Source organism: Bubalus bubalis, chromosome 2 (genome assembly GCF_019923935.1).
Source record: "Bubalus bubalis isolate 160015118507 breed Murrah chromosome 2, NDDB_SH_1, whole genome shotgun sequence".
Lineage (NCBI taxonomy): Eukaryota > Metazoa > Chordata > Mammalia > Artiodactyla > Bovidae > Bubalus > Bubalus bubalis.
The window spans coordinates 36,889,986-36,909,427 of record NC_059158.1 but is presented as its reverse complement, the minus strand read 5'-3'; positions in this window follow the sequence as shown (position 1 = coordinate 36,909,427).

Sequence of the window (19,442 nt, the reverse complement as noted above, 5' to 3'; positions counted from 1 at the left end):
AACCAGTAAATACTATTAGTTTGTCTTGTTGTCGTTCAGTTGTGTTCTCTTTGTGACACCGTGTACCACAGCACAGCAGGCTTCCCTGTCCTTCACTATCTCCTGGAGTTTGCTCAAACTCATGTCCCTTGAGTCAGTGAAGCCATCCAACCATCTCATCCTCTGTAGCTCCCTCCTCCTCCTGCCCTCAATCTTTTCCAGCATCAGGGTCTTTCCCAATGAGTCGGCTCTTCAAACCAGGTGGTCAAAGTATTGGAGCTTCAGCTTTAGTATCAGTCCTTCCAGTGAATATTCAGGACTGATTTCCTTTAGGATTGACTGGTTCGATCTCTTTGCTGTCCAAGGGAGTCTAATGAACTGAAATAGGGTGGAATTGTGTACTTATGAGAGCAATCATGAGGAAAAGTTTTAGAAACATTGCGTTCTAGAGAACAGCCACATTCTACCCCAATTTAGAGTTGGTGCTTAGATGTTTTTTGGGCCCCAAGTAGAATTGTTTTCACTGACTTTGCTTTGATATTTCATTTTGAGGACTTCATCTCCTGCCTCATAAGGTGTTCCTTTCATAAGCCTCCAAAGGAGAACTTTCTTTCAGGTCTCACTCTAAAGAAAAGCAGTGCTTCTACTGGATAAGTGGTTTGTCTTTTATGTATACTAAAAAAGCAAACTCAAATTAGGTCAAGTTTCCCTCTTTGCTTCAGCCACAAGGGAGCTCAGGGTAGCTCTTGCAAGATTTACAGAACTGGGTGATCTGCATGTCTGGGACTTCATCTTAACTGTGCTGTTAGTATTTTTCTACTTATAATTCTGCCACAATTCTATCAGCTGTGTTTTAACTCTTCCACTTCCCGTTTTTTTATAAGCCCCTTAAAATCCTTTGTGGAGGAAGTGAAGTACAAATACAGAAAGAGGAATACTTCTTCACTCTTCTTCCAAAGCATTTTCTCCACCCATTGACATTATTTTCTTAACTCAGGGTAGAACTGATACGTATTCCAGTAAGTTTGATTTTCATCCTAGTTTTCCAGATATCAAGATCCTCTTGGAATCTGATTCTGTGACCTGATGCATTCTCCACTCTTTCAGCTTTGTGTTTTCCACAGCATCAAGCACACCTTCTTTGTTTTCATCCAAGTCATTGATAACAATGTTGAGTGGACAGAGCCAATGCAGACCCCTGTGGAATGCCACTAGAGACCTCTTTCCAGTCACTATCCACATATTAGTCACTTTTTTCCTTTGATGTGGTTGAATCAACCGTTAGTCCATCACATTCCTGTGATACCTGTGCATTGGAACAGCCAAGAGACTTAATCAAATGCCTCTCTGGACTCCAAAGAACCTCTGCCCACACGGTCACTTGTAATGTCTTCCAACAAAAGGAAGTAGATGAGGGGATTCCAGGGTGGTCCAGTGGCTAACATTCAGGGCTCCCAATGTGGTGGGCTTGGGTTTGATCTCTGGTCAGGAAACTAGATGCCACATACCTCAACTGAAAATCCCGTGTGGGATTTTCAACTAAGACCCCACACAGCCAAATAAATTAATCAAATAAAATTTTTTTAAAAAAATAAGGAAGTAGATGGGCACTGGATGCTAGGAACTCAACTCTCTTGCAACTGTGCTTGTTTCTACCTCTGCCTTAAGTTTTTGATATCATATCCCCAAAGCCAGAAGACTAGGCTGCCAGCAGCACCAGTGAAACAATATCCGGTCCAGGGCTTTGCATTTGCTACTGAGTGGATGCCTCATGTAGGTTCTCCTGACTGGTGCAGCCCAAGTCACATGCCTGGCCCCAGCTACAAGGGGAACTAAAAACCCCCGTTCTCTGGGTTCTGCCATGGGAACTCCGACAAGCCTTAGAACAGTATTCAACAGGCACCAAGCTATCAGACAACCTGACAACCGTACCTGAAGCTCCAATCCTGGAGTATGGCTGCTGTCCAGAGCCCGGGCTCCACCCTGCACTTCTGCTCCACGTTCCCAGGAGGGGAACCTGATTGGCTGACCTTGGATGGGATGCTTTGCCCAGGCTCGACCTCCCCGGCCGGGGCTGTGGGATCAGGCAGTGCTCCTGGGGTGCAGCCCCCTGAGTCCGCCAGTGTCAGAGCCTCTGCCAGGGGCTGATCTCAGACTCCCTCATGCCTGGGAATTCACACCCTCCTGGGGCATCTCTTAATCACTGAGTGACCATACGAGGCGTAGACATCCTGCTGCTCCTCCCCAATAAAGACAGTTCCAAAGTAAGACCTACACGGTGCACAGTGACCTTGGGACTTGCGCTAAACTCCCTTCTCTTCCCCATCCACTTCCTCGTGCCCTTACTGATTTTTTTTCCTGGGGACACTTCCTAACCCTTTCCTAACACTTTTACACAAACCCTTATCTCAGGGTCTGCTTCTGGGGAGCCCAGACTGAGACAGACAGACATGGCTGCCGGAGGTCAACAGTGGTAAAGAAGAAGGAATGAGAAAACCCTGAAGTGTCCACCTTCCCCCTGGTTTGACCTTTTCCAGACAGTCCTGGTTCTGCTCTCTCTCTCTCTCTTCCCAGTTTTGTGCATAGTTTGCCAGATCTTAGTTCCCCAACCAGGGATTGTACCTGCACCCTCAGCAGTGAAAGCACAGAGTTCTAACCACTGGACCACCAGGGAATTCCCCCATCCTGGTTCTGAAAGTGAGAACATCTGCCAAACATCTGCCCCAGCCCTGCCCTAGTCAAGGACCAGAGCTGGGACTCAAAACCAACTCTCTTGAAGACACACACATCTTCTCGTAATCCTGGGGTGAGAACATCCCAGCCCATGCACTGTGACTTCCAGAATTCCCTTTTCCACTTTTTGAATGTCAAGAGCGCATATGCCCATCTCTTGTCTTTGAGTACAAATCTCCTCCTCTATAATTTATCAAAGATGAATGACAGTGGCTCTGAAATCACTTGTCAAGTCCCTCCAGGATGACAGGACATAACTCACCAGGCTCAGAGCCCCGAGTTCATTACAGCTGCTGTGCCTGGCTCTCCTGCCTCCTCACCTGCCCTTGACTTCAATCACCTCTTTGCAATGCTTTTCCCACCCTCTCCAGTGGAAGACCACTTCCCCCTCTGGAGAAGAAGGAGGTAAAACAGTAATTGAGCAGCAATGCTCTCTCTTTGTCTTCAGCCCCGAACATTAAATCATTTTCTCTAAGCAATGCCTGCCCTTAATCTTTGCATGCTCCACAAAGATGAATAGGGTTCTTCCCTAGAGTTCATAACTCTTAGCTCCTTCAAGGCATCAGACTTCCTACCTTGGTTCTTACAGCTGGGGCCACACTGGTGAACTCCGCTTAGCTTGTGTCATTCATTCAGGGCCCTTTTGCACAAACCTAACCTCCATGGCCACGTCTGAATCCCAGGCCAACTGTTTGGGGACCCAGCCTGCTGCTTGTTTTGCCGACAGCTGTTGCTCCTTCTTTATTCTTTCTCGTCTCTCATCTCCCTCCTTAAGAGCCTGACTAAAAGGTTCTCAGTCATCTTCTTTGGCCCATACTTTCAATCTTCCTTGCTTTTTTTCCTGAGGGCAGAGTTCATGAAATCACCCTCTTCTTTCACTTTGAGAGGGGGCCCACGTGACCTGTCCCCAGGAAACACTCTTTCCTGCAAGTTTGGCCTGCAGACAATTGCCTTTAGGGTCCTCTGAATGCTTGAGATGCTCTAGCCCTAGTGACCCCCTGGTTCCCAGCTTCTGCCTTATGTGTCCCCCTGTTTCCTTTCTGGTTTTTTTGTTTTTTGTTTTTGTTTTTTTTTCTTTTTTTGGCCATACCACATCTTAGTTGCAGCACGTGGAAACTTAGCTCCCCAACCAAGGATCGAACCTGTGCTCCCTCCGATGGAAGTGCAGAACCTTAACCACTGGACCACCATTTTTGTACTATTCTCTTTTAAACCTTCACCCTAAGAGATTGGGGGCTTCCCAGCTGGCTCAGTGGTAAAGAATTCACCTGCAAATGTAAGAGATGCAGGAGACTAGAGTTCAATCCCTGGGTTGGTGAGTTTGATCCCTGGGTCAAGTAGGTCCCCTGGACTAGAGTGAGGAATGGCCAGTATTCTTGCCTGGAAGAGTCAGTGGACAGAGGAGCCTGGCAGGCTGCAGTCCATGGGGTTGCAAACAGTCATGACTCAGCAACTGAGCACACACACACTAAGAGATTCACCTCCTTTGGCTAAAGTCCCTTTTTCCTCTTCAGCTGGATCAATGCTATTTTAAAACAACAATGATGCCAGGAAGAGTAAATGAGAATCTAATGAAAATAGTTTGAGGAAGTGGGTAGAAATGCAGTGGAAGCGGTAAGGATGAGACAGCCACATTTATACCTTTTTATGTATTTTTTATTTTACAATCATTTAGACGTTTTACTTGTTTCAAAAATTAAAATTAAATCAACAGCTAGCTCTGCATTAAGACATATAGGAAAAACAAATTATTTTGGACACTATTTCCTGACTATACATATTTAGTGGATATAATCTAAAGAAAAAGAACTACACCGAAGCCTCAGACCTGATTTGATAGGTCTGCTGTTAGTAGTATTTCAGCTGTAGTAATTCTAAAATGACTTGCTTGTATTTTAGGATCGAGAAAATTAGTAAATATATTGACATTGCTTAGAAGCGGCTCTCACTGTGAGAGAAAGGAAGCATCAATATGGAATGTGGGGAGGGGAGGAAGAGCCTGTGGTGTTGGATTTGATTGGAAATATCAAAGTGATTTCAAGACTTGTTTTATTTGAAAAGAGCATTTCTTAGCTCTGTCCACTGAAAACATCTAGAAACAACAATACTCCAACAATAATGAGCATACCAAGTCCCCAGATTTTGGTTGTCAAATACCATTCTCCATTAAAAGGAACCAGGCAGGGCCCCTTGGAGAAATGACTAATTCAATTCTGCAGCAGAGAAAGTGCAAGGTGAGCCCAGGGTATCAGGTTATACTAAAAATCAAGAAAGTGCTTAAATACTAATTTAAGACGTGTCACAGGAACACAAGAACCAATCTGAAGGGGCTCCCACTGGCCAAATTTGGGACAATTTGAGCTTTAATATTTGTAATGAATTATGACACATTGAATCTTTTTCTAAGTCCTTGAGTTCATGGTGATATTCAAAAGAGTAGAGAAACTCTACAGAAGAAAGTCTGTTAATGAAGTAGAAGGAATGATAGAATTAGGAAAATTACCATGTACCATATTATAACGTATTAATCCCCTCCGCTAAGGATCATCAGTGCACTCTTACAATTAGGTAAGAATTGGTAGGATATTCAGACAATCCAAGTTTAATCCCCCCAGATTACTTATTAATTAGACAGGTACAGTGGAGAAATATGGTGGCCACCACTTGACCAAAGGATCATCTAAGCATGATGAAGAGCAGGTTCAACTGACATGAAACGGCCCCCAGTGTGCGACAGTGGGGAGCACACCTCACCAGTGCAGTGTTCTTACCCAAGTTTTTGCCTGAATTCAATCAGAGGCAACAACTGCAGAGACCCAGACTGTGGGAAACTCCACAATAGAAATTACGTGGATTCTTCAAAAGTGTCCACGTCAAGAAGGACCAGAAAGTTGAAGGAAACTATTTCTCTATTAGAAAAAGTGCATGATCTTAAAGAAAGGATTTCCCTTTGCACAGAAAAGCCCAGAGCCAAAAGATCAAAGAAGAGAGAGAAAGGGGGAAGGAAGACAGTCTTTTACAGAGAGCTGGGTCACTCTCACTCACACGGGGCCTTTTTAGGTACAGATGGTACAGCTGTGCTGTACCCACCATATCTCATGAAATCCACCCAACAGCCCCCACCACACATAAGGCAGGCACTACTCTCCTCATTTTATGCCATGAAATATGAGGCTCAGAAAACTTGATTAACTTGTCCAACATCACACAGCTTCACCCCTAGTAGTCTGGGACCAAAGTCCACAGCCTTAACCACTGTGCTGTCCCTTACTGCCTACATGGGGGCTTGAAGGGAAGGGACACAACAACTGATATTTATCAAGCAGCTGCAAACTCGTTATCTTGTCGAGTTCTCTCTGCAGCGCCATGAAGTAGGTCTCATCTCCTTCTATTGAGGAAGCTCAGCAAATGGACTCTGAGATAAAGCTGATTGTGTTCCCTCATGTTGTTCAAGACTAAAAGGTGCCAGTGTCTGCATTGGGTTCTCTGAGTGAATAACACCCAGAATCTGCTGAGGCTCAGACACCTCCTCCCTGGGAGCTGTGCAATTCAGGACTGGAAGTGATGTGTCGAGGGTTACACGGCCAGGATTTAAAACCAAGGACTCTCATATCCGAGCCCCCATCCACTGCACTGCCTCCCTGGGAAAGCCCTGCTGCCCCTCAGCCTCCAAGGTAGCCAGACATCTCCTGCCAAGGATCAGAGCCCCGCTTTGTGCTGGGAGAGCGGTGTCAGAGGCGAGAGCTCTTCCACGCAGGTCTCTGCTGCAGAGGCAGAGGCTTCGGGAACTAACACCTGACCGTGTCAGGGGCCCCTCAGCCAAGCTTCTCATGGTGGCGGCTGCTCAGTGTGATTTCAGAGGATGGGGAAACACACACACAATCTCAAAATGACCTCTTCCCCCACTGGCTCACCTCAGCCCCGGAAATTCCCCTGGCTTTGGTCCAGTGGAGATTTATGTAGTTGCTATTGTTTATTAGTATACACATGGCCCCTCTGGAAAGCTGGGAGTTAACCACTGGGGGTCTGGGACAAAGAGATCAGTTGCGCTGGGGGAGGGAGAGGGAGGTGGGAAGCTGAGTCTTGTCAGAGAAGAGGCAGCCTAGGTGGAGGATTGAGGGGGGGCAGGGGAGTTGTCTCTTGAAAAGGCGAAAGAAACTAATCACAAACAGGGAAGGACTCAGAAAGGCCACCCTCTGCTCTCCCACACTGTGGTCTGGCGCAGTGATTGAGTGTGAAAGCAAGCAGCCAGGGCTCCAACCACAGCGGTGTCATTGCTGACTATGTGGTCTCTGGAAACTTACTCAATGCCACTATCTTCATCTGCTGTGTGCTCTGCTGTGCTCAATCACGTCTGACTCTTCTGAAACCCCACAAGGCTCTTCTGTCCATGGAATTTTCCAGTCAAGAACACTGAAATGGGTTGCTATTTCCTACTCCAGGGGATCTTCCTGACCCAGGGATCAAACTTGTGTCTCTTGAGTCTCCTGCATTGGCAGGTGAATCCTGTACCAGTGCACCACCTGGGAAGCCCACAACAACTTTGGAGATGTTTGGAAATCCAGGGAACAAACCCAGAACCTCACACGCCCCAGTCATTATCTCCATTTATTTATCCTTAAACAAGGATAATGACAGTTCCATCTTACAGGGTTTTCTGGAGGCTTCAATGAGGCAATCCATATGAAGTATTTAACCAGAGTTCCCAGCCCTGAATAAAGGCACAGTAAATGTTTAATATTATTATTAATGTTTAAGCCTGTAGCCTATCTCCACCACCAGTATCTCCAGCCATGAGCTTCCTTTGGAGTCTCCTAAAGGTCCTAGGGTTCACTGATGCTCTGGGAGTGAATTGCTTGTAAACTGCAACTGTAGAAAAATAAGAAATGTCTATAAATTGATTGTGAAAAGATCTCAAGATCCATTGTCAAGTGAAAAAAAAAAATAGCAGAGCACAAAAGAATACGGGGAAAGTGAAAAAAGTAATATACTCCCCTATGTAGTTAATATACTTAGAATTAACTCTGAAAGAAAACTCAAGAAATGGCAATATTTTCTCTAAGGAAGCAAAACCAAGGGGCCAAAAGACAAGACAGTCACCGAGTTGCCTTTTATACATTTTGAATTTTAAACTGTTTAAAATATATAGACTTTTGTTTAAGAGCATTGGACTTGGAATCGAACAGACCTGTGTTCAAAACCCAAAGCCAATGGTTGTGATGTTGGGCAGGTCACTTCAATCTCTGAGCCTTGGTTTCCCCATATGTAAAACAAGGATAGGAATCACACCTGTATGGCAGAGTTATTGTGAAAACTCACTGAGACTGTGCCAAAAAAAAACAAACAAAAACATGTGGAAGTAGCTATAACTAAGATGGCTTTCGATCACGTAAGCTGAATCTGAATGTATTTCCTCCTATGTGCCTAGGAGAGCATTGTAGGCTAGGTTAAGGACAGTAGATGGAATAAAAGATGTAAAAGTGTAGGAAGTGTCTTTCCTACAAGTTCTGGAGGACGGCAGGTCCCTTCACGCATGCGTACTGTTCACAGCAGTGGACCATCTCCAACACCGGTCACTGGATCCTAAGGGTCCTGTGACATAAACAAGACAGAGATGCATAGCACCATTTTACAAGCTGCACTATCCCATGGACCTGCATAGGGAGTTTCATGTTATTAATCAAGCAGACATGGAGAGAGGCAGCCTGTCAAAATTGAGAGTGTGTTCGTTCTAGGGAACAAAACAGAAAAAGTTCTGGCTGGTCATCTAATCATGCTGAGCCTCAGTTTCTGCACCCACAGAATGGAAATTATCCCAATACTTACTTTGCAGAATGTTAAATGAATTAGATACAAAATGCCGGGCTGGATGAAGCACAAGCTGGAATCAAGATTGCTGAAATCAACTGTTGAGAAATATCAACAACTTCAGATATACAGATGATACCACTCTAATGGCAAAGAAGTGAAGAGGAATGTAAGAGACCCTTGATAAAGGTGAAAGAGGAGAGTTGAAAAGCTAACTTAAAACTCAACATTCAAAAAACTAAGATCATGGCATCCAGTCCCATCATTTCATGGCAAATCAATGGGGAAAAAGTGGAAACAGTGACAGATTTTATTTTCTTGGGGTCCAAAATCATTGCAGATGGTGACTGTAGCCATAAAATTAAAAGACAGTTACTCCTTGAAAGGAAAGCTTCAACAAACCTAGACAGCATATTAAAAATCAGAGACATCACTTTGCCAACAAAGGTTTGTATAGTCAAAGCTATGGTTTTCCAGTAGTCATGTGTGGATGTGAGCGTTGGACCATGAAGAAGGCTGAACACCAAAGAATTGATGCTTTTGAACTGTGGTGCTGGAGAAGACTCTTGAGAGTCCCTTGGACTGCAAGGAGATCAAGCCAGTCAATCCTAAAGGAAATCAACGCTGAGTATTCATTGGAAGGACTGATGCTGAAGCTCCAATACTTTGGCTCCCTGCTGCAAAGGGCTGACTCACTGGCTCACTAGAAAAAAGCCTGATGCTGGGAAAGATTGAAGGCAAAAGGAGAAAGGGGTGGCAGAGGATGAGATGATTGGATAGTATCACCGACTCAATATACATGAACTTGAGCAAACTCCCGGAGATGGTAAAGAACAGGAGAGCCTCACGTGCTGCAGTCCATGGGGTCAAAAAGATTTGGACACAACCTAGTGACTGAAAAACAAAGTGAATTAGAGATTTAAGCACCATGACAAAAACATGGTTGCAGTTCAATCAATAAAGTGAAAGTGAGAGTTGCATCTGACTCTGCGACCCCATGGACTCTACATGGACTATACTCCAAGCCGGGATACTAGAGTGGGTAGCCTTCCCCTTTGCCAAGGGACCTTCCCAACCAGGGATTGAACCCAGGTCTCCTGCATTGCAGGTGGATTCTTTACCTGCTGAGCCACAAGGGAAGCCCAAGAATACTGAAGTGAGTAGCCTATCCCTTCTCCAGCCAACCCAGGGATCTTCCCAACCCAGGGATCAAACCAGTCTCCTGCATTGCAGGCAGATTCTTTACCAACTGAACTATCAGGGAAGCCCTGAAATCCCACCATTATTTGTGTGGGATTTTGTAACTTTTCATTTTATATTGGAGTATAGCCAATTAACAATGTTGTGACAGTTTCCGGTGGACAGCAAAGGGACTCAGCCATACATATGCATGTTTCCATTCTCCCTCAAACTCTTCTGCCATCCTGGCTGCCACATAACATTGAACAAAGTTCCCTGTGCTATACACTAGGTCCTTGTTGGTTATTCATTTTAAATATAGCGGTGTTACCTGTCAATTCCAAACTCCCTAACTACCCTTCTCCCCATCCTTCCCCCGCCCTCCGGCAACCATAAGTTCATTCTCTAAGTGTGAGTCTGTTTCATAAATAAGTTCCTTTGTACCATTTCTTTTTAGAGTGTGCAAATGAGGGATTTGTGTGGGATTATTATTAGGAAGGTTTGTGTTCATAGGCACCAGAAATGGGCCTGAGCAACTCAAAGAATCTTTGCCTTCCAAGAGTTCACAGTCTAATGAGAATAAGAGAGAGAGAAAAGAAGAAATAGGTGTCGATATGGGTATAGTCATCCCTCTCCATCCAAGTTCCCCTTAAATAAAGTCCTAGTTTGCACGTGTGTATTCCTATATGTGATGGTCTCATAAGTACCATGTAAGTTGCTCCCACTGGCCATGATTTTGAAATAAGAAGGTGAGGGTAAGAAGCAGGAGAAGGTGGTAAGGCAAGTGCAAAACAGACAAGAGGTTTTGCAAAGATACTTGGAAAGATAAAGGAAGGTCAGGATGAGTCAAACAGGGCTTCTGAGGAGCTACCCTTATAGGGCATCTGTGAGGAGAAGGTACAACGGGGTGGGTGATCAGGGACCCTGGCATAGGCTTGTCACAGGGCATCGCTTTGGGGAGGGGAGCTGACAAGTGTAGCCCCAGCGGGCTGAGTATGTCACATGCAAGTTCTCTTTTTTTTTTTTTTTTTTTTCTTATGAACCTTGATTATTCTAGAAGCTGAGTCAACAACCCTGAGTCATAAAGTCAAAAGGCAGTAGCAGTAGGGTACTGATAATACAGAACACCATGCACGTGCTCTGGTGGGAATGATCTCATTTCATCTTTGAGACAATCCAGAGAGCACGTACTATTTCTATCATCCCCATTTTACAGATGGGGAAACAGGCTCAGGAAAACTGAGTTACCTTCCCTATCCAAGGTCCCACAGCTGCCCAGTGGGGAAGCCAGGATTCAGAGCCACGTCTGTCTGTTGACAACACTCCTGCTCTTCCTCCCTGCACTGTAGGTTTTTAACATACTTATTCCTGCTCTGAAGAAAAAGGTATTTAGATGTGGCGGTGGTGGTCTAGAAATCTATACATGTGATAAATGAGCCTAGAATTATGCCCAAAGACAAACCCCATAAATGAGCACCTGCAAAAGCTGGTGAAATCCGAGTAAGGTCTGTTATCTAATCCACCTGTTGACTGTATTGTGCCAATGGTACTTTTCTAATTTTCATGATTCCTGATAATTAGTAACATGCCACCACTGTGAGGAGTGGGTGATGAGTTTATTATAGTTTCTGGATTCTTTATGCAATTTCAGATAAGTCTATGATTTGTTAACAGTGAAAATCTGAAAAAAAAAAATGTGTATATGAACATCCTGGGACTTCCCTGGTGGTCCAGGGGTTAAGACTTCTCCTTCGAATGGAGGGGGTGTGGGTTCAACCCCTGGTCAAGAAGCTAAGATCCCACATGCCTGGAGGCCACAAAACCCAAACACAAGATGGAAGCAATATTGTAACAAAGTCAGTAAAGACCTTTTAAAAATGGTCCACATCAGAAGAAGAAAAAAATCGTTAAAAAAAAGAAAGGAAAGAAATATCCTGTTGAAAATATAGGGCCGGGGTAGGGGTAGGGAGATTCTAAATAGTTACTAGCAAGGAAAGAACAGCCCAATAATTTTAAGAGTGCAGTAGTGACCCTGAGATCATGGCATCTGGTTCCATCACTTCATGGGAAATAGATGGGGAAACAGTGGAAACAGTGTCAGACTTGATTTTGGGGGGCTCCAAAATCACTGCAGATGGTGATTGCAGCCATGAAATTAAAAGACGCTTACTCCTTGGAAGGAAAGTTATGGCCAACCTAGATAGCATATTCAAAAGCAGAGACATTACCTTGCCAACAAAGGTTCATCTAGTCAAGGCTATGGTTTTTCCTGTGGTCATGTATGGATGTGAGAGTTGGACTGTGAAGAAAGCTGAGCACCAAAGAATTGATGCTTTTGAACTGTGGTGTTGGAGAAGACTCTTGAGAGTCCCTTGGACTGCAAGGAGATCCAACCAGTCCATTCTAAAGGAGATCAGCCCTGGGATTTCTTTGGAAGGACTGACGCTAAAGCTGAAACTCCAATACTTTGTTCACCTCATGTGAGGAGTTGACTCATTGGAAAAGACTCTGATGCTGGGAGGGATTGGGGGCAGGAGGAGAAGGGGATGACAGAGGATGAGATGGCTGGATGGCATCACCGACTCGATGCACATGAGTTTAGGTGAACTCCAGGAGTTGGTGATAGACAGGGAGGCCTGGCGTGCTGTGATTCATGGGGTCGAAAAGAGTCAGACACGACTGAGCGACTGAACTGAACTGAAGTGGCCCTGATTCTAAACACAAGTATAAAACACGACAGCTCTCCCTTGACTGAGCAGACTCTTTTATTTTAGGGTAACTTTATTTTAGGGTAATCTAAATTTGCCCATCTTACCTGTCTACACAGGGGCTCACATTTACGTATGTCACCCATGTTTCACCAGCTTTTGCCCCTACCTGCTCTTTCAGAACTTCTGCTCCAGCCCACATCTCACCCGGTTATCACTGGGGACTTCTGAAGGTTCTGCCACGAGCCCGCAGGTCTTGCACTGTCTTCTGCTGCTCTCATCCCATCTGCAGGTGCCTTCTGCCCTCAGACACTCCAGAGAAGAGCCTCATCAGGGCCCCTCTCGCAGGTGGAGGTCACCAGGGCCAAGTTTCAAAAAGCTGCCTCCTAGGCTTCTCTGGTGTGGAAAGAATCCGCCTGCCAGTGCAGGAGACACAACGTTCAAATCCTGATCTGGGAAGATCCCACATGCTGTGGTGCGACTAAGCCCGTGCACCACCGCTGATGAGCCTGTGCTCACGTGCCACAACTGCTGAAGCCCACACACCCTAGCGTTCGTGCTCCACAAGAAGAGGAGCCAAGGCAATGAGAAGCCTGGGAACCACAGCTAGAGAGTAGCCCCCGCTCACCACAACTAGAGAAAAGCTCATACAGCAATGAAGACCCAGCACAGCTGAAAATAAAAATAAATAAAATTATTTAAAAAAAAAGAAGAAGAAGAAGAAAAATAATTTACCTCCTGATACCAGCAAACCCAACTAAGTCCACTGGTCTCCCCTGGCCTAAAGCCTCTCAGTGGTCCATGTGGCAGGCAGGCAGATGCCCGCTCCAGGCCAGGCTTGGTCACCAGCACAGGCCAGCCCAGGTCCAACAGCGCCGTTGCGAAAAACTGCTCCTGAATTCTCCACTGAGAGCTGCTGCTGCTGCTGCTAAGTCACTTCAGTTGTGTCCGACTCTGTGAGACCCCATAGATGGCAGCCCACCAGGCTCCCCCATCCCTGGGATTCTCCAGGCAAGAACACTGGAGTGGGCTGCCATTTCCTTCTCCAATGCATGAAAGTGAAAAGTGAAAGTGAAGTCGCTCAGTTGTGTCTGACTCTTAGCGGCCCCATGGACTGCAGCCTACCAGGCTCCTCCGTCCATGGGAGTTTCCAGGCAAGAGTACTGGAGTGGGGTGCCATCACCTTCTCCACTTCACTGAGAGACTTGGCGATAAATGCAAAGATCTTACCCCCAAATAGTGTCAAAGAGCTAACATTTACTGCGTTCCAGGCCCTGTGCCAACCAGTTCATGTGGGTAAACTCATTTAATTCTGACAGATAGGTAGGCTGCCGTGACAAAGACATTCAACAATAACTCAGTGGCTTTAAAACGTTAGAAGTTTATTTCTCTTTCACATAACATCTGAGGGAGTCTTCCTGGTCAGCGGGATACTCTATTTCAGGCAGAGAGTCAGTGACCCTGGCTCTTTCCATCTTGTTTCTCTGTTGTCCCCCAAGATAGGGTCCTTGTCCTCCCAGGGGAAGCTGGGTCACCGTCAGGTCTGTCTGCAGCCAGCAGGGAAGAGAAAGGGGGTGTGGGGGATCCATGCTGATTGCCCGAAGGCCCCAGGCCTGGGAGTCTCCTGCCGCACCCCCTATCACAGTCTGCTGGTGAGAACTTTGTCACCTGGCCTCACCTAACTGCAGGGAGGCTGAGAAGTGTATGCCCAGTGCAATTCTTTTACCTCGAAGAAGTGAGAAATGTGTTCTAAGAGACAACTGTCAACCACCTCATCTCAGTTACGCTCAGAGATGCTCATGTGGAGAAATGTTTGCCCCAGGTAACAGCCATCCCCCTGACAAACTAATTTTAGCCATTGAGGTAGAGCTGGATCCCCTTCAGAGAATATGTGTGTTTTGTATGTTTTATTAACAAAGATCTAATGGCAACACAAGACTTAACCCAGAAGTACAGTCCTAACAGGAGGTGGGGATTTGGGCAGACCTTTTTGAGCAGTATTATAATCCAGGTTATAGAATGAAGAGGCTTGGGTTTGAGTCCAGGACCTTCACTGAGGAAAATCACTGGGAACTTCCCTGGCGGTCATGTGGTTAAGACGCTGCACTTCCACTGCCGGGGGCATGGGTTCGATCCCTGGTCAGGGAACTAAGATCTCACATGCCACTTGGCATGGTCAAATAAATAATAAACACATTTTTAAAAAAAGAAAAGAAAATCACTGAACCTCTCAGCTGTCTGTTCTCTATAGAAGACAATCCAGGAATACAACAGATATCATACGGCTATTACGCTGAGAGGCGCTGTCACACGTCTGGGATTATTTTTGGTTGGAGGGGACCTGTGCATTCTACCACCAAAGCTGCCCTTGGGAAACCCTGTCCAAGCTCTGGGCTTCAGATGAGTAGATTTCCAAAGGTGAGCCTGGAGAAATGTGGCAGGAACGCCTCTGCTTCGTGTGTGTGTGTGTGTGTGTGTGTGTGTGTGTGTGAATGCATGTGTGTGTGTGTGTGTGTGTGTGCACATGCATGCACACTGCTTCAGCCACCTGGGCAGCTAGTCATTTATCAGCATGGATGACTTCATTTTTGATTGAGTTAACAAGTACTTATTGAACACAGTTTCCTGAAAGCCTGCTGTAAATTGGATGCTATACAGGAACCCCATAAATGTTTACAACCCCGCATTCTTCAAGAATTGGAATAGTACAAGCGATAACTGAGGAAGAAGGGGAGGACAGAGCAAACACTAGAGAAGCAAGAGGCTTCTTGCTTCCAAGTGCCAGTGAGTGTGTTCACAATGAGACAAACCAATCCACTGTACAAATTTCTAAAATATATAATCTGTTTAGTCGGAGCTAATGCTCATTACAACAGCTCACATTTGGTGAGCGCTTACTGAGTGCCAGATAGGAAGCTAAGTGTTTTCAAGACACTATCTCATTTAACCTTGACCACCTTGCAGACTGGTGTTCTTACTGTGGCACTGCCCTTAGTCCCATTTCCCAGATGCAGAAATAGAGGCAGACAGACGTTAATCACCTCACTCAAGATCACACAACTTGTAAACAGCAGGCTCAGGTCATAGTGCCAGTCTTCCAAGATTGGGCTTCAAGGGAATGGAACCACATTCTGCTTTGAGAAAATTTAATAAATGTAAAGGCTCATCAAGGGAGCGAAACAAAGGCTGCAGTAAAGAGGTCACCCGATCTGCTCCCAAGGATGGAATGTACCTTAGTCATCTCTACCTAGCTTGGCCCAGAAAGAAGAGGGCACATGGGAAGAAAGGACAATATAGGCACACAAAGAAGGAGAGCTTCCAGAAACTGAAACTTCCCAAGGGCTCAGGCTGTGGCACCGAAAGTGGTCTGCTTCTGCCATCTAGCCACACATGGCCTCTTTGGCCAGAACTCAAGAAGACCCAAGCAAGACATGAAGGTTTTCCTGGCAGATCTTCAGGATGCCCAATGCCACTGGGTGCCCTTCTCTGTCACACACTCTCCTTACATTTTTCTTGAATTCCCAGGGGCAGGATGGCCAGCTACCCCACCCCCCGGATCAAGTGTTAGACTCTTTGCGATTTCCATCTCCCTGTCTACCTAACTAAGGAATTTTCTTACAATCCCATGGATACTCACTAGCACTTCCTACAGATTATTGTAATTTTCAGATGGCATTTTTTCGAGTAAATAAAGGAGATGTTTTCCAAATAAGGAAAGCAAATCTATTCCCACTTGAGGGTTGAAGCTTGTATAAAGTACATTCCTGTCCTCAGGCTAATGTCTTTATGACTTTACAACACTAACCAGTTAGTATTGATGACAGACTTTTTCTGGTCAACAGCCATAACAGTCTACCTATAAGAAACTGGCATAGATTAGAACAAAGCCAGTGTGAGAATGATTACCTGAAGATAAGAAAATAAATGAAGGATTCTAAGCAAATAATAAGTAGCCAAATATGTGCTGAGTAGATGAATAAACATACCTGTGCAAGGCTTTAAAAAGGATGAACGAGGATGACAGTTCTCATAAAAGAATGTTCCCCAGCTTTTGAATATCAAAGATCAATAAATTTATTTGTTTTGTTTTTTTAAATTGGGAAGGGGAAGATCAACATAGGATCACTACCTTTTTATTTTGCCAGGTAAGGACATTTTAATAAAACTATCATCTCCACTATTATCCTTTCATGAGATAATAGGCCCTTTGACACCAGCAAAGTAAAAAGGATGTGAACACAGAATAAAAGGCAGTCTTTACAGAGAAAAAATCATGGGCATTTTGGATAGGGGTCCTAGTTGTACATGATAGAGTCTCCCTCGAGCTAGTTTAAGTGGAAAGCAATAGATTATGGAGTCTAGAGAGTCCATGGAATCATTGGAAGGGCTGAAGGAATAGATAAGTAGGACTCTTAGTCCTGAGTCCCCGAACCCCATCGCAGCATCAGGCCACTGAGAGAGCTGCCAAGTCAGGAAGGTGCAGCCACAGCTGCTGGTTCCTGGACCACTTCCACTCCTCAAAATAATCACCACCCTCTTGCCCCATTCAACACCCTACATTACATTATTCAACACTAAGTCAAAGCTCCACCTGAGTTCAGATGATCGGCAGAACTTAAGCACATCTAAAGGACTTCCCTTTTGCTTAAACAGTAATGAATCTGCCTACAATGCAGGAGACCTGGGTTCAATTCCTGGGTCAGGAAGATCCCCTGGAGAAGGGAATGGCAACCCACTCCAGCATTCTTGCCTGGAGAATTCCATGGACAGAGGAGCCTAGCTGGTTACAGTCCATGGAGTTGCAAAGAGTGGAACACGGCTGAGCAACTAACATACACATACAAGCACATCTAGATCCCTATTTGCAGTGAGTCTGGGAAGCGTAAGTTTAGTTTTCAGCCTCTGCACTACAGGAAGGCAAGTGGGGCTGGAGAAGGCGTTGAGTAGATCAGTTCTCTATTGCTGGCAAGCTTTTGCTGCATGCTCATGAACCATGTCCAGTCTGATCCTGGATTGTGCAGGGATCAGAGAGATGCCCCGAGGGATATGTGCAGTCGTGCATTATTGAGAAGATTCTGCAAGTCAGGGAGTAAGGCTAACACCTGCTGAGGGCATGACTCTTTTCAGGAGGAGAGTTTGCTCCCTGGAGCCACCGCATTAACCACACCCTGGCTATTGTGGACACCTGTCAGATTCACAGTTTCCATCAACTTTGAGTAGCTTTTTCCATATTTGGGGATATCTGCATACAAAGAGTCCCTTCTTCCCAAGAATAAAGTCAGAATTCAAATTTCCAAATCCTTTGTAGCTAGGATTCACCATGTGATCTGGGCTCTGACTCCCTGATGGCCCCCCTACACACACACATACACACACACACACACACACACACACCTGAGATCTGATTCAGAAATGGGTAGCAAGAAAAGGTGGGAAATGCATGGAGCTTCTGTTTTTGCTGACATGGATGGCAGCAGAGGCCTCAGCTTTCAGAGCTGATGGTAAGATCTGGTTCCTGACTCAGATATAGCAGAAGAGGTTGCATAAAGTTGAAATTCTGCTTTCTAGTGCTCAGTAGCATCGGCCACAGTAACATCAGCTTCCTCCCCTTTGGCTGATGCTTCCACACCGTTTAGGGCAACAGTCTGGAAGCTTAACTTCAATTATATTTCTCAGCCCTTCAAATGATCGTTTATTCTTCAGGTTAATGCCCCATCTGTAATCCCCAGTAAGAGTGGATTTTCTTGTCGGCAACTGAGAACCAATCTGATGTGTTGGAGCTGGTGAGCCAGGAATACCTGACTCTGAATCCATCCCTCAGTACCACACTGCCATCTGAGCCATTCTTACAACACAGAGTGTCTGCCTGGACCTAACTTCTACTTCCCTCTTGAGTCAGGTGCAGAGAGAGATAGAAGGCAAGTGCTCATCTCTGACTCCCACCATCCCAGGAGCTTCTAACAAACAAAGAGTGCTCTTCTTCATTGATTTTTTTATAACCAACACTTTGTACAGGGCAGGTGTTCAACTAATGTTTGATGAATTAATGAATAGGCAAGTATACTATAAAGTTATTCCCAGCTGGATCCATAATCCAGATCTTCACTGTCCATCATGGTACCCACTAGCCAGACATGTCTACCAAGCCCTTAAAATCTGGATAGTGCCCCTGAGGAACTGAATTTTCATTTTATTTTAATTGTTTAAAAATTTTTAGTTCATACTTCATTTTTGGAAAACTTTCAGCTCACTTAACTTGCATATGTAAATGTACTTTTTCAGCTGCAATTTTATGAAAGCTAAATACAGACCTGCCTCTTGAGAAACCTATATGCAGGTCAGGAAGCAACAGTTAGAACTGGACATGGAACAACAGACTGGTTCTGAATAGGAAAAGGAGTACGTCAAGGCTGTATATTGTCACCCTGCTTATTTACCTTCTATGCAGAGTACATCATGAGAAACGCTGGGCTGGAAGAAGCACAAGCTGGAATCAAGCTTGCTGGGAGAAATATCAATAACCTCAGATATGCAGATGACACCACCCTTATGGCAGAAAGTGAAGAGGAACTCAAAAGCCTCCTGATGAAAGTGAAAGAGGAGAGTGAAAAAGTTGGCTTAAAGCTCAACATTCAGAAAATGAAGATCATGGCATCTGGTCCCATCATTTCGTGGGAAATAGATGGGGAAACAGTGTCAGACTTTATTTTGGGGGGCTCCAAAATCAGTGCAGATGGTGATTGCAGCCATGAAATTAAAAGACGCTTACTCCTTGGAAGGAAAGTTATGACCAACATAGATAGCATATTGAAAAGCAGAGACATTACTTTGGCAACAAAGGTCCATCTAGTCAAGGCTATGGTTTTTCCAGTGGTCATGTATGGATGTGAGAGTTGGACTGTGAAGAAAGCTGAGTGCTGAAGAATTGATGCTTTTGAACTGTGGTGTTGGAGAAGACTCTTGAGAGTCCCTTAGACTGCAAGGAGATCCAACCAGTCCATTCTAAAGGAGATCAGTCCTGGGTGTTCATTGGAA